Genomic DNA, 15,760 nt, shown 5'->3' on the forward strand with positions numbered 1-15,760 from the left:
CAGATTTTGTTGAACACAGAAAAAATGTTGACACCTCCATAAGGAACTTGAACTTTTTTTATTTTTCTTGTATATCTCTTTGCTCTTGTGTTTTGTTCATTTGTTATTGCATTTGTTGAAATAAAGTTTCGAAAAAAAAGATGTTGTTGGTTGGGGAATCTTCCTGTCATGGCAGAGATTGGATGGGAACTCATTACTTTGTATGGAGAGGGGGCGGGCTTTCAAATGACTTTGTCCCGAGCCGCCCAAAGCCAGCAGCAGCCCTGTGTGTGGTGTGTCTTTGATGCCGCCTGAGTGCAACGCCTGCAAAATGATTCTTGGGTGTCAGAGAGAGATGCGTGTTTGGGCAACCAACTGAAATTATCGTACATATTGGATTTTTTCCCATTATTGATCGTACATCGTATAGAGGGCAAAACTATCATACAAATACGATAATTATCGTACATCTGGCAACACTGCACCAGAGCCACCCATCCTCTGCGCTCCGGGACCTCCCACTTTACAAATGAAGCACTGCCTGCCACGAGATGCGCTTTGTTTACGTCCATGTGAGAAGAAAGTGAGCCAATGAAATTGCAACATGGGTAACCCTGTCATTCTGGCACGTCGAAAACACAAAACGTGACGATTAAAATTGTAGTATCGAGTTCGCAAAAAAAAATAGTGAATGATTTTGTTCTATAAAAAAAATGCTAAATATTGGTAGGGACTATTTTGCCATCCCAAAATATTGGTTGTGACTTGTCCCTATGGTCCATATGCAAACCTACGCCCCTGGTTAGTGGCGTATTTTCAGTTGCTGTTCGTGACCAATTTCCCATTGACGGAGTAGATTTTATCATGGGAAATGACACTGCAGGTGGAAAAGTCTACCCGGTCCCTGAAGTTGTCAGTCAGCCTATTCCAGGATCTGAAAAGGATGAGTTGGCCACAAATCACCATGGCGTGTTTCCAGTGTGCGCCTTGACACGAGTCCAGGCAAAGAGAACACCAGAAGGTGATGTTGATTTACGTGACTCTGCGCTCGCCCATTTTGCATGGGGATTGTGCGCCATCTTCTGGCCGAGATGAGAAGGACTCTAAGATTAATGTTGACATTGGGGAGTTCCGGATAGACTCGCTTATGTCTCCTCCACTAACACGTGAAGCTCTTATTGAAGCTCAAAATGCTGATTCTACTTTAATGAAATGTTTTTCTGTTTTAGAGAGCCCAACTGATAACAACCACTACTTCCTGGACCAGGGAGTGTTGATGTGCAAGTGGGTTCCTTGGTCAGATAACAGCACTGATTCCAATGGTTGGTGTGTAGTATTCCAGATTTTCCACTCTTATTATTGCCCCCTTCCTGAATTGCCACCTTATTGTGGTGGAGGGTGGACTTTTTTCTGGTTCCGGAGCACAGCGGTGTTCTGCTGTATCTGTTAGCTGTTTGAACTGAGCTGTTTGAGTTCTTTGAATTAACAGTCTTTTTCAAGACTTTTTTACTTTTTTTTACTTTTTCACCGTGCTCCAACGCCTAAAGAAGACCTCTAACGGTCGAAGCATCGCGACGGAGCTCTTTTATCAGCTAACCTTCATCAGCGTTGGCAAGCTAACTAGCTTGCTAACGCTTTCGTTTTTATTTTATTTTTTAGCACTGTTGTCGTGCTGCTCCACAGCCTGCCTAGTGGATTTTTATTTTATTTTAGCACTGTTGTCGTGCGTTACCTGTGCTGCTCCACAGCCTGTCCAGTGGATTTTTATTTTATTTTTTAGCACTGTTGTCGTGTGTTACCTGTGCTGCTCCACAGCCTGTTCAGTGGATTTTTATTTTATTTTAGCACTGTTGTCGTGTGTTACCTGTGCTGCTCCACAGCCTGTCCAGTGGATTTTTATTTTATTTTAGCACTGTTGTCGTGCGTTACCTGTGCTGCTCCACAGCCTGTCCAGTGGATTTTTATTTTATTTTAGCACTGTTGTCGTGCGTTACCTGTGCTGCTCCACAGCCTGTCCAGTGGATTTTTATTTTATTTTAGCACTGTTGTCGTGTGTTACCTGTGCTGCTCCACAGCCTGTCCAGTGGATTTTTATTTTATTTTTTAGCACTGTTGTCGTGCGTTACCTGTGCTGCTCCACAGCCTGTTCAGTGGATTTTTATTTTATTTTAGCACTGTTGTCGTGTGTTACCTGTGCTGCTCCACAGCCTGTTCAGTGGATTTTTATTTTATTTTAGCACTGTTGTCGTGCGTTACCTGTGCTGCTCCACAGCCTGTTCAGTGGATTTTTATTTTATTTTAGCACTGTTGTCGTGTGTTACCTGTGCTGCTCCACAGCCTGTCCAGTGGATTTTTATTTTATTTTTAGCACTGTTGTCGTGTGTTACCTGTGCTGCTCCACAGCCTGTTCAGTGGATTTTTATTTTATTTTTTGGCGCTGTTGTCGTGCGTTGCCTGTGCTGCTCCACAGCCTGTCCAGTGGATTTTTATTTTATTTTTTACCACTGTTGTCGTGTGTTACCTGTGCTGCTCCACAGCCTGTCCAGTGGATTTTTATTTTATTTTTAGCACTGTTGTCGTGAGTTACCTGTGCTGCTCCACAGCCTGTTCAGTGGATTTTTATTTTATTTTTTAGCACTGTTGTCGTGCGTTACCTGTGCTGTTCCACAGCCTGTCCAGTGGATTTTTATTTTATTTTTTACCACTGTTGTCGTGTGTTACTTGTGCTGCTCCACAGCCTGTTCAGTGGATTTTTGTTTTGTTTTTTGGCACTGTTGTCGTGTGTTACCTGTGCTGCTCCACAGCCTGTCCAGTGGATTTTTATTTTATTTTTTACCAGTGTTGTCGTGTGTTACCTGTGCTGCTCCACAGCCTGTCCAGTGGATTTTGATTTTTATTTTATTTTTTTGGGCGCTGTTGTCGTGCGTTACCTGTGCTGCTCCACAGCCTGTCCAGTGGATTTTTATTTAGCGCTGTTGTCGTGCGTTACCTGTGCTGCTCCACAGCCTGTCTAGTGGATTTTTATTTTGTTTTAGCACTGTTGTCGTGCATTGCCTGTGCTGCTCCACAGCCTGTCCAGTGGATTTTTATTTTTATTTTATTTTTTAGCACTGTTGTTGTGCGTTACCTGTGCTGCTCCACAGCCTGTCCAGTGGATTTTTATTTTTATTTTATTTTATTTTTTAGCACTGTTGTTGTGCGTTACCTGTGCTGCTCCACAGCCTGTCTAGTGGATTTTTATTTTATTTTAGCACTGTTGTCGTGCGTTACCTGTGCTGCTCCACAGCCTGTCTAGTGGATTTTTATTTTGTTTTAGCACTGTTGTCGTGCGTTGCCTGTGCTGCTCCACAGCCTGTCCAGTGGATTTTGATTTTGATTTTATTTTTTTTGGCACTGTTGTCGTGTGTTACCTGTGCTGCTCCACAGCCTGTCTAGTGGATTTTTATTTTATTTTTTACCACTGTTGTCGTGTGTTACCTGTGCTGCTCCGCAGCCTGTCCAGTGGATTTTTATTTTATTATTTATTTTCTTATTTATTATTTTTATTTTTTTTATCACTGTTGTCGTGCGTTACCTGTGCTGCTCCACAGCCTGTCCAGTGGATTTTTATTTTATTTTTTAGCACTGTTGTCATGCGTTACCTGTGCTGCTCCACAGCCTGTCCAGTGGATTTTTATTTTATTTTTTACCACTGTTGTCGTGCGTTACCTGTGCTGCTCCACAGCCTGTCCAGTGGATTTTGATTTTTATTTTATTTTTTTGGGCGCTGTTGTCGTGCGTTACCTGTGCTGCCCCACAGCCTGTCCAGTGGATTTTTATTTAGCGCTGTTGTCGTGCGTTACCTGTGCTGCTCCACAGCCTGTCTAGTGGATTTTTATTTTGTTTTAGCACTGTTGTCGTGCGTTGCCTGTGCTGCTCCACAGCCTGTCCAGTGGATTTTTATTTTTATTTTATTTTATTTTTTAGCACTGTTGTTGTGCGTTACCTGTGCTGCTCCACAGCCTGTCCAGTGGATTTTTATTTTGTTTTAGCACTGTTGTTGTGCGTTACCTGTGCTGCTCCACAGCCTGTCTAGTGGATTTTATTTTGTTTTAGCACTGTTGTCGTGCGTTACCTGTGCTGCTCCACAGCCTGTCTAGTGGATTTTTATTTTGTTTTAGCACTGTTGTTGTGCGTTACCTGTGCTGCTCCACAGCCTGTCTAGTGGATTTTTATTTTGTTTTAGCACTGTTGTTGTGCGTTACCTGTGCTGCTCCACAGCCTGTCTAGTGGATTTCTATTTTGTTTTAGCACTGTTGTTGTGCGTTACCTGTGCTGCTCCACAGCCTGTCTAGTGGATTTTTATTTTGTTTTAGCACTGTTGTCGTGCGTTGCCTGTGCTGCTCCACAGCCTGTCCAGTGGATTTTTATTTTTATTTTATTTTATTTTTTAGCACTGTTGTTGTGCGTTACCTGTGCTGCTCCACAGCCTGTCTAGTGGATTTTTATTTTATTTTAGCACTGTTGTCGTGCGTTACCTGTGCTGCTCCACAGCCTGTCTAGTGGATTTTTATTTTGTTTTAGCACTGTTGTCGTGCGTTGCCTGTGCTGCTCCACAGCCTGTCCAGTGGATTTTTATTTTTATTTTATTTTATTTTTTAGCACTGTTGTTGTGCGTTACCTGTGCTGCTCCACAGCCTGTCTAGTGGATTTTTATTTTATTTTAGCACTGTTGTCGTGCGTTACCTGTGCTGCTCCACAGCCTGTCTAGTGTCGAATTCCCTGTTTGGGAATCCGCTAGCTTAGCGTAGCTACTAGCTCTTAGCCGTTTTAGCATGGCGGCTTCTCCTGTCTCTCCCGTACTTTTCTGCTCTGGGTGTGAAATGTTTAGTTATTCCTCTGCCTCTTTTAGCAGTAACGGTACATGTAATAAGTGCAGCTTATTCGTAGCTTTGGAGGCCAGGCTGGGTGAATTGGAGGCTCGGCTCCGCACCGTGGAAAATTCTACAGCTAGCCAGGCCCCTGTAGTCTGTGCGGACCAAGGTAGCTTAGCCGCCGTTAGTTCCCCCCTGGCAGACCCCGTGCAGTCGGGAAGGCAGGCTGACTGGGTGACTGTGAGGAGGAAGCGTAGCCCTAAACAGAAGCCCCGTGTACACCGTCAACCCGTTCACATCTCTAACCGTTTTTCCCCACTCGACGATACACTCGCCGAGGATCAAACTCTGGTTATTGGCGACTCTGTTTTGAGAAATGTGAAGTTAGCGACACCAGCAACCATTGTCAATTGTCTTCCGGGGGCCAGAGCAGGCGACATCGAAGGACATTTGAAATTGCTGGCTAAGGCTAAGCGTAAATTTGGTAAGATTGTAATTCACGTCGGCAGTAATGACACTCGGTTACGCCAATCGGAGGTCACTAAAATTAACATTGAATCGGTGTGTAACTTTGCAAAAACAATGTTGGACTCTGTTGTTTTCTCTGGGCCCCTCCCCAATCAGACCGGGAGTGACTTGTTTAGCCGCATGTTCTCCTTGAATTGCTGGCTGTCTGAGTGGTGTCCAAAAAATGAGGTGGGCTTCATTGATAATTGGCAAAGCTTCTGGGGAAAACCTGGTCTTGTTAGGAGAGACGGCATCCATCCCACTTTAGAGGGAGCAGCTCTCATTTCTAGAAATCTGGCCAATTTTTTGGGATCCTCCAAACTGTGACTGTCTAGCGTTGGGACCAGGAGGCAGAGCTGTGGTCTTATACACCTCTCTGCAGCTTCTCTCCCCCTGCCATCCCCCTATTACCCCATCCCCGTAGAGACGGTGCCTGCTCCCAGACCACCAATAACTAGCAAAAATCTATTTAAGCATAAAAATTCAAAAAGAAAAAATAATATAGCACCTTCAATTGCACCACAGACTAAACAGTTAAATGTGGTCTATTAACATTAGGTCTCTTTCTTCTAAGTCCCTGTTGGTAAATGATATAATAATTGATCAACGTATTGATTTATTCTGCCTAACAGAAACTTGGTTACAGCAGGATGAATATGTTAGTTTAAATGAGTCAACACCCCCGAGTCACACTAACTGTCAGAATGCTCGTAGCACGGGCCGGGGCGGAGGATTAGCAGCAATCTTCCATTCCAGCTTATTAATTAATCAAAAACCTAGACAGAGCTTTAATTCATTTGAAAGCTTGTCTCTTAGTCTTGTCCATCCAAATTGGAAGTCCCAAAAACCAGTTTTATTTGTTATTATCTATCGTCCACCTGGTCGTTACTGTGAGTTTCTCTGTGAATTTTCAGACCTTTTGTCTGACTTAGTGCTTAGCTCAGATAAGATAATTATAGTGGGCGATTTTAACATCCACACAGATGCTGAGAATGACAGCCTCAACACTGCATTTAATCTATTATTAGACTCTATCGGCTTTGCTCAAAAAGTAAATGAGTCCACTTTAATCATATTTTAGATCTTGTTCTGACTTATGGTATGGAAATAGAAGACTTAACAGTATTCCCTGAAAACTCCCTTTTGTCTGATCATTTTTTAATAACATTTACATTTACCCTGATGGACTACCCTGCAGTGGGGAATAAGTTTCATTACACTAGAAGTCTTTCAGAAAGCGCTGTAACTAGGTTTAAGGATATGATTCCTTCTTTATGTTCTCTAATGTCATATACCAACACAGAGCAGAGTAGCTACCTAAACTCTGTAAGGGAGTTAGAGTATCTTGTCAATAGTTTTACATCCTCATTGAAGACAACTTTGGATGCTGTAGCTCCTCTGAAAAAGAGAGCTTTAAATCAGAAGTGTCTGACTCCGTGGTATAACTCACAAACTCGTAGCTTAAAGCAGATAACCCGTAAGTTGGAGAGGAAATGGCGTCTCACTAATTTAGAAGATCTTCACTTAGCCTGGAAAAAGAGTTTGTTGCTCTATAAGAAAGCCCTTCGTGAAGCTAGGACATCTTTCTACTCATCACTAATTGAAGAAAATAAGAACAACCCCAGGTTTCTTTTCAGCACTGTAGCCAGGCTGACAAAGAGTCAGAGCTCTATTGAGCTGAGTATTCCATTAACTTTAACTAGTAATGACTTCATGACTTTCTTTGCTAACAAAATTTTGACTATTAGAGAAAAAAATACTCATAACCATCCCAAAGATGTATCGTTATCTTTGGCTGCTTTCAGTGATGCCGGTATTTGGTTAGACTCTTTCTCTCCGATTGTTCTGTCTGAGTTATTTTCATTAGTTACTTCATCCAAACCATCAACATGCTTATTAGACCCCATTCCTGCCAGGCTGCTCAAGGAAGTCCTACCATTATTTAATGCTTCAATCTTAAATATGATCAATCTATCTTTGTTAGTTGGTTATGTACCACAGGCCTTTAAGGTGGCAGTAATTAAACCATTACTTAAAAAGCCATCACTTGACCCAGCTATCTTAGCTAATTATAGGCCAATCTCCAACCTTCCTTTTCTCTCAAAGATTCTTGAGAGGGTAGTTGTAAAACAGCTAACTGATCACCTGCAGAGGAATGGTCTATTTGAAGAGTTTCAGTCAGGTTTTAGAATTCATCATAGTACAGAAACAGCATTAGTGAAGGTTACAAATGATCTTCTTATGGCTTCGGACAGTGGACTTATCTCTGTGCTTGTTCTGTTGGACCTCAGTGCTGCTTTTGATACTGTTGACCATAAAATTTTATTACAGAGATTAGAGCATGTCATAGGTATTAAAGGCATTGCGCTGCGGTGGTTTCAATCATATTTGTCTAATAGATTACAGTTTGTTCATGTAAATGGGGAATCTTCTTCACAGACTAAAGTTAATTATGGAGTTCCACAAGGTTCTGTGCTAGGACCAATTTTATTCACTTTATACATGCTTCCCTTGGGCAGTATTATTAGACGGTATTGCTTAAATTTTCATTGTTACGCAGATGATACCCAGCTTTATCTATCCATGAAGCCAGAGGATACGCACCAATTAGCTAAACTGCAGGATTGTCTTACAGACATAAAGACATGGATGACCTCTAATTTCCTGCTTTTAAACTCAGATAAAACTGAAGTTATTGTACTTGGCCCCACAAATCTTAGAAGCATGGTGTCTAACCAGATCGTTACTCTGGATGGCATTTCCCTGATCTCTAGTAATACTGTGAGAAATCTTGGAGTTATTTTTGATCAGGATATGTCATTCAAAGCGCATATTAAACAAATATGTAGGACTGCCTTTTTGCATTTACGCAATATCTCTAAAATCAGAAAGGTCTTGTCTCAGAGTGATGCTGAAAAACTAATTCATGCATTTGTTTCCTCTAGGCTGGACTATTGTAATTCATTATCAGGTTGTCCTAAAAGTTCCCTAAAAAGCCTTCAGTTGGTTCAGAATGCTGCAGCTAGAGTACTGACGGGGACTAGCAGGAGAGAGCATATCTCACCCGTGTTGGCCTCCCTTCATTGGCTTCCTGTTAATGCTAGAATAGAATTTAAAATTCTTCTTCTTACTTATAAGGTTTTGAATAATCAGGTCCCATCTTATCTTAGGGACCTCATAGTACCATATTACCCCATTAGAGCGCTTCGCTCTCAGACTGCGGGCTTACTTGTAGTTCCTAGGGTTTGTAAGAGTAGAATGGGAGGCAGAGCCTTCAGCTTTCAGGCTCCTCTCCTGTGGAACCAGCTCCCAATTCAGATCAGGGAGACAGATACCCTCTCTACTTTTAAGATTAGGCTTAAAACTTTCCTTTTCGCTAAGGCTTATAGTTAGGGCTGGATCGGGTGACCCTGGACCATCCCTTGGTTATGTTGCTTTAGACGTAGACTGTGTTTCATAATTATTGTATGGCCTTGCCTTGCAATGTGGAGCGCCTTGGGGCAACTGTTTGTTGTGATTTGGCGCTATACAAGAAAAAAGTTGATTGATTGATTGATTGATTGTGGTCCCTAAATGTTATCGACCTCATGTGCTATCTTTAGCCCATGAACATTGGTGGTCTGGTCATCTTGGTGTGACTAAAACTTATAATCATGTTCTACAGCATTTTTTCAGGTCTGAAAACTGATGTGGCTCCTTCTGTAAATCCTGTAGTACTTGTCAGATTGTGGGTAAACCAAACCAGGTGGTACCGCCGGCACCACTTTGCCCTGTGCCTGCTGTCGGTGAGCCTTTTGGGCATGTAATTGTGGATTGTGTTGGTCCCTTACCGAAAACTAAATCTGGTAACCAATTTCTGTTGACTATGATGTGTGTTACCACTCGTTTTCCTGAAGCTATTCCTCTGCGAAGAATCACTGCTTCCTCTATCATAAAAGCACTTATTAAATTTTTTACTACATTTGGTCTCCCCAAGATTGTTCAGACTGACCAAGGAACAAACTTCTTGTCTCGAGCATTTGGGGAAACATTACAATCATTTGGTGTAACCCACTCTGTGTCTCGTGCTTATCATCCAGAGTCACAAGGTGCACTAGAAAGATGGCACCAGACTCTTAAGTCTATGTTGAGTAAGTTCTGTTTTGAGACTGGCAAAGATTGGGATGAGGGCATTCCCTTTATGTTATTCACTATTAGGGATGCCACTCAAGAATCCACATGCTTTAGCCCAGCCGAGCTTGTGTTCGGTCATAACCTTCATGGCCCCTGGAAAATGCTCAAGGAAAAAGTTTTGTCTGGGACAATACCAAAGGGGGATGTGTCAGAATTTGTCTTTAAGACTAAAGATGCGTTTACACATAAGCAAGATGCGTTACGAATGTCATTTTTCTGTCATTCGTGACACATTCCTGACATTCTTAATGTGACTTAACGCATCTGAATAGGTTTCTTAATAGTGCGTGTTGGTGTGTGATATTCTTGGAGCATGTTTTTGCCTGTCAAAAAATCTTCCACGAATGTCACACACCACCCTCATTTCGTCTCACGTCGTGGAGGTCGCAACTGAGTGTATTGATCCATCTTGATGAGTATTGATCCTTAATAGAACGTGACAACGTTCCTAGTGGTTCCTGTGATGGTTCTTGGAGCCCAAACTGTCACGAGTTATTACGAAGTGACACGGAAACTGTCAAGTTTTGACACGACTTGTAACGCGGCGTCACATTTCACTGAGCGCCACGACGGATCAGTTTTCTGTCATGTGCGCACAAAGAGTGTCAGTAGAAGAGTAGAAGAGATGCTTCACAACTTGGCCTGTGAATGTTGTTGAATAAGCCTATGGCAAGCTCTCTCGCCCCAACAATTGACACGTAAAGTACCATTTACGCATATGAATGAGGGGGGGGGGGGCCCTCAAAGTGTAAGGATAGGTTGTACAGTGCAGGAACGCATTGCAACAAGAACAATCAACTCCATGGAAGTGCAAAGTTTGTGATGTGGCCCTTTGTGTAATAGTAGACAGAAATTGCTTTGAGCTGTGGCATGAAGACCAACAAAATGCATAGACCATTTTGTATATATTGTTCAAAATGTGCATTTGTGTTTATTGTTAGAACCTTTCTTTTGTACAAGATCCCAAACTACCTTTATAAAGTGTCAAAATAGGTGTTTATTATAGTTTGCTGTGTGTTTTGAATAAATGTGTATGAAAATTTTTCCACTTTATTTTTTCCATTCTTATTTCTGATTGTAAACCTTTATTATACTTATAAAACACCACTATAGCATATATATTCTGAAAGTACAGGTTGTCCTGAAAAAAAGACATACTACTTGATTGTGGGATGCAGGGTGAGCTTTTAACAGCAATAATAAAACATTTATGCCAGGCAAATGAACTGTCCTAAAAATGCCCTCCGACCCCAGTAGAGTTTGGTTTTTATTTACCAGATCTGTTGAATATTTAATTTATATTTGCCAATAGGCACTCATTATTTTGTTAAATAAAGTCACAACAACACAGTGGACTTTCAAAACGAATGTATCATTAGTTTTCTTTGAATTAATCGAAGAGAAAACTTAAATCTGCATATGCATTTCATTGTTGCCAAAAACAACCAAGAAAAAAGAAATAAAAAAGATGGAATCACTTTTTTAATCACTGATTTAAATTGTGTGTTTGTGTGTGTATGAGCATTTGTGCGGACTGATGGAGGGGATCAGCCTTTGCAAACAAGAGGTCTTCAAGGAAATACAGATTTAAGAAAACTTGCCACACTTGCAAACCTTCTATTTTAAATGTCCAGTAGGTATGAACAGAATTTAAAGCTGTTCTCAACCTGAAGTAGGAGCCATGTGAAAATAGACTGCTGTCACCCAAACTCACATTTTCAGTCACTGATCAAATATTTCATTACTCTGAGGCTGTTTTAGGTCTAAAATCTTCCATAAATCACATGTAATAATCACACTGTCCTTGTAGTGTTTAACGCTGCAATTTGAAATGTTGCATAATGCTACATTCATTCATAACGACTATTTACACCATTCATTTAAGGAGTGATAAGATATTCCTTTTTTTTTGTGCCCACAAAATGTAATATTTTGTGCATCAGACGGTGAAGCTTAATGTGGCAAGAAGTTGTCTTTAAACAATTTTTATGGCAGATTGTTACTTCCTTATTTCAGCTATAGAGTCTGACCCTCTGGTGAAACGGCATGAAAATCCTTATTGTTTCCCAATTGCAGGTCCCTTAAATTCACTTTCTAAGCTTTTAACAATTTCAGACTGTTTTTCTGTTCATCCCATTGTCCTGATTGGACACCTTTGACAAACATGGGCAGGATACTGAGCCTCGTGGTATTTTTGGTGCAATATTTATGTTAATTCTCTCTTTTTATGAACATGTGCACAAATAATTTATGGAGTTATTTGGATTGACAAGCATTTGCTGAATCTGATGTAGAGAGAAGATGACGAACATCTTCTTGTGTGAGGTCCACAGGATCTGACTCGGATTGTGTTCAAACTGTTTTGAGATTAAAGTGTCATCAACATCTTACTGTTTGTTTTAAGTACAGCAATATTCTGAATAAAACAAGTCTTGGTGAAAGATGAGTTTAGATCCTTTACTCAAAGGCAGGAACATGTGACTGCAAAAATAACATAGACAAAATCCCAAGTTTTAACAGATTACTGTTTAAAACGGTGTGAAAACAGTTGGTACGTGCATTTAAGATGGACAACCAGACTGCTGAATTTTATTCATGCAAAGTACATTAGCTGTCAGAAACAAAAGTTTCATAAATTTTAACAGACATCAAAGTATTTCATATTAATTCAAACTGAGATTGAGAACCAAATATCTGACAGGGATCTCATCATAAAACTCTGTGTCCCCCATTCAGCTGATCACCAGCGTTTAAGCTGATCCAGCTCTGCATATATACACTCCCTGTCAGTGGCTGTCTGTCCTTAACGTTTGTAGTATTGAGTTGATGATGATTGCTGCTGCATGCGTCTTTGGATAGTTTGTACTGTAGTTGTTCTCAGAGCATCTGGTGGATTTTAATCTAAGTATAAGATGACATCAGTGAGGTTTAATGTTTTTGGTCTTAGTCATTTACACTGTTTTAAGTTCTTGTGATTTATTTTTTTCTGTAACATGAAAACTGTCCCCAGACACGTTGTTTTTGGCATACAGAGTGTTTGATAGATTTGACTACTTTTACAATCTCTTAATATCCAAATACAGCACAGTGGTGATACTATCAGCGCTAAACCACCTTTTACATATTTACTCTTTACAGAAACGCAAGTGGGCAGCGTGATGTTGGGCAACGACGACTTCAGTGTGATGTCAGGCGGCGGCAATGTGACGGCAGGCAAAGAGACGTTGGGCCACAGCGGCTTATTCCAACAAATGCTTTTCAACCATTCTGTTTAGTTTAACTTGAGCATCATTTGGAGAGGTTCATCCAAAAAAGGATAGACTTCTGTTTAAAGCTGACCACATACTACTTGACTGTGCATCTCATTTGGTTCCTGGCTTGACTTTAGGAAGAGGACTGCTTGCCTACTGTAGAGCAGGTAGTTCAGTGGATAAGGAGCTGGTTTAATATGTAGACCTGTGATTGACTCCACCTCAGTCCTTTTTGACTGGGGAAGTAAACTGTCTCACTGGACTCTGTCTTAGGGGAGTTGTAGATTGTCATCTTGTTCACTCTCTGAACCACAGATCTACCAGCCAACTCTTGTCCTGCTGACTGGACTCCCTACAATGATCATTGTTACTACTTCGAGAAAAGTGTCCTGATTTGGGTTGAAGTTGTGGTCACTGTTCTTCTGAGCGGAAACCTTGTGTTGTGACTTCTACTTTTTGATGACTCTTCACCTGTTGCAGCGTAACTCTGAGGTCCTGGGGGCCCGGCTGACATCTATGCATGATCAGGAGGAGAACCATGTGGTTCAGCGTATCATAAAGGCTGCCAGTAATGCAGACAGTGACCTGGCTTGGAGGATCTCAAGCCCAACAGGTGGAAGTGTTTCTGTTGAGTAGGTTTGCTGGACGTCTCTGAACTTTCATCGTAACTTGTGTGTGTGTGTGTGTGTGTGTGTGTGTGTGTGTGTGTGTGTGTGTGTGTGTGTGTGTGTGTGTGTGTGTGTGTGTGTGTTTTAGGATGGTTTTTGGTTCTGGCATGACTGCACACCATTCCAGTCCACAAACTGGTGTAAAGGAGCCCCACAATTGGAAAGGTCCACTGGGAAGTGTGAAGACCAACTTTGGAGGTAAGACGCTTTTTTTCTTTTCTTTACCAAGGATGGAAATGACTAATGTTGTAACAATTTCATAACTTCTCCCTGGTCTGTGCAGCATCCCGCTGCTGGGATGATGAGCGCTGTGATCAGGTATCAATCTGTCTGTGCCAAGAAGCTCTAATCTGGAGCTGGAAATGAAAAACGTGTAAAGCAGCATCTGATCTCTGGATATTCAACTTCTGTCACCAGACCTTTTAACCATTACATCATGAAGAGGACATCAGCTGGAGTGACTAAAAATGCTTTTCACAAACTTGTCTACAAATAAAGTTCATGAAATAAAGTGGCTTGTTTCCTAAATTGAGTTGCACCTCTTATGATACTGAAGACTTTTCACCGGCAAACACCACTCTGAAACATGATCATAAAATAAACTACAGGCAACAATCTACTGCATATGAATTTTTTTAGCACAAATGAGAATCACAATAGAACAAGAATAAAAAAATGTACATACATATATAAACATGAGATTGTAATGAAGAAAAAGAAACACATTATGAATATACTGTGCAGGGGAGAGGTAGAAGCCAAAGTGGCTTATTGGAATCCCACTCCCAAAAAAGAAAAATATCACAACAATAAAATAATTAAATCAATTCATGAAGTATAAGATATTTGAATCAGTTAAAACCAGGTAATATATTAACATAAGTACTTATATAGGAGCTCTGCTTTTAATCTACTTTTATATCTCTATATGGTGATGGGTGGATTTAGAAGATGTACTGTATTATTCCAAGATTTAACACCATGATATCTAATGTGATGCTGATAACGAGTCATTCTATGCAAAGATAAATGCAAATATGAGGTCTGCCTTGTCAGATAATTATGAAGACAAATATACAGGTCAGGAAAATATTTATATGATAGACATTTAAGAGCTGCAATTTCAAAAAACAAAGGTGCACTAGGAGCACTAGGTTTCGAAAAGGTAGCTTATTCGAACTATTTTTTTCTGTAAGAGAAAAATTTTGTTTATATCATTTACAAAGGTGCTTCTCCATACAATATTGCAATAAGTTAAATACGGATCAACTAAACTAATATAATGTTAAAAGACATTTGTGAAGTACAAAATATCTTAGTTTGCTTATGATTCCTATTGACTTTATTTTTTTTACAAACATGTTTAATATGTTCTTTCCAACACAATTTGTCATCCATCCACACACCCAAAAAACATGTAGAAGAGACCCTTGATATTTCTTCGTTGTCTATGTAAATTTTAATTAGATCATAATTACATTTTTTTATTGCAATAAGTTAAATACGGATCAATTAAACTGTAAGATAATGTTAAAAGACATTTGTGAAGTACAAAATATCTTAGTTTGCTTATGATTCCTATTGACTTTTTTTTTTTTACAAACATGTTCGATATGTTCTTTCCAACACAATTTGTCATCCATTCATACACCCAAAAAACATGTAGAAGAGACCCTTGATATTTCTTCATTGACTATGTAAATTTTAATTAGATCATGATTACATTTTTTATTGCCAGCAAATAACATAAAATTAGACTTTTTTATATTTAATGATAATTTATTAACTTTGAACCACACTGAATAATTCAAGAGATCATTATTTAAACTTTTAACCAACCCATCTACAAGTATATCTTTGCTGGAAATAAGAAGGTTAGTATCATCAGCAAACAACAAAGGAAATGTTGCAGTAGAAACAGATGCAAAATCACTGATATATATTATGAATAAAAGCGGTCCCAAAATCGAACCTTGAGGAAGGTTTGATTTACAAGTGTTTCTGTGTTGACACTGACATCACTAAAGTGGATGGAAAAAGTACGCCATAAAAACAGGTCAAAGTCAAAAATGGCTTGTTAGGTAATGAACTTGCTGAGCTTTAACTGCTTGGAAAAGCTGGACATGGTACTCCACAACTAACAGAGCTGATTCAGGCCTCACTCTCAACCCACCATATGTGTTTTGGACTCACAGGGTTCAGCAACTCGCAACTTTTCTTGCAGGAATCCAGGGGAACGTTTGGGGAAGAGTACAAGCACAACACTTACAAAAATGAGTGACGAGCAAATCTGCCATTAATTTAAAACAATTAATCATTCAATCGTCCT

The 15,760-nt window shown here is 40.2% G+C and overlaps 1 long non-coding RNA gene across 1 annotated transcript; it reads left to right on the forward strand.

Moving 5' to 3' along the window:
* The first annotated feature begins 13,247 nt into the window (after window positions 1-13,247).
* Window positions 13,248-13,791, forward strand: LOC117516620. The gene is made up of 3 exons (XR_004562490.1): window positions 13,248-13,376; window positions 13,520-13,629; window positions 13,715-13,791. It is a non-coding gene; the product is annotated as an uncharacterized LOC117516620 (long non-coding RNA).
* Window positions 13,792-15,760: the final 1,969 nt, after the last annotated feature.

The sequence above is a fragment of the Thalassophryne amazonica genome, chromosome 9, assembly GCF_902500255.1.
Source record: "Thalassophryne amazonica chromosome 9, fThaAma1.1, whole genome shotgun sequence".
NCBI lineage: Eukaryota > Metazoa > Chordata > Actinopteri > Batrachoidiformes > Batrachoididae > Thalassophryne > Thalassophryne amazonica.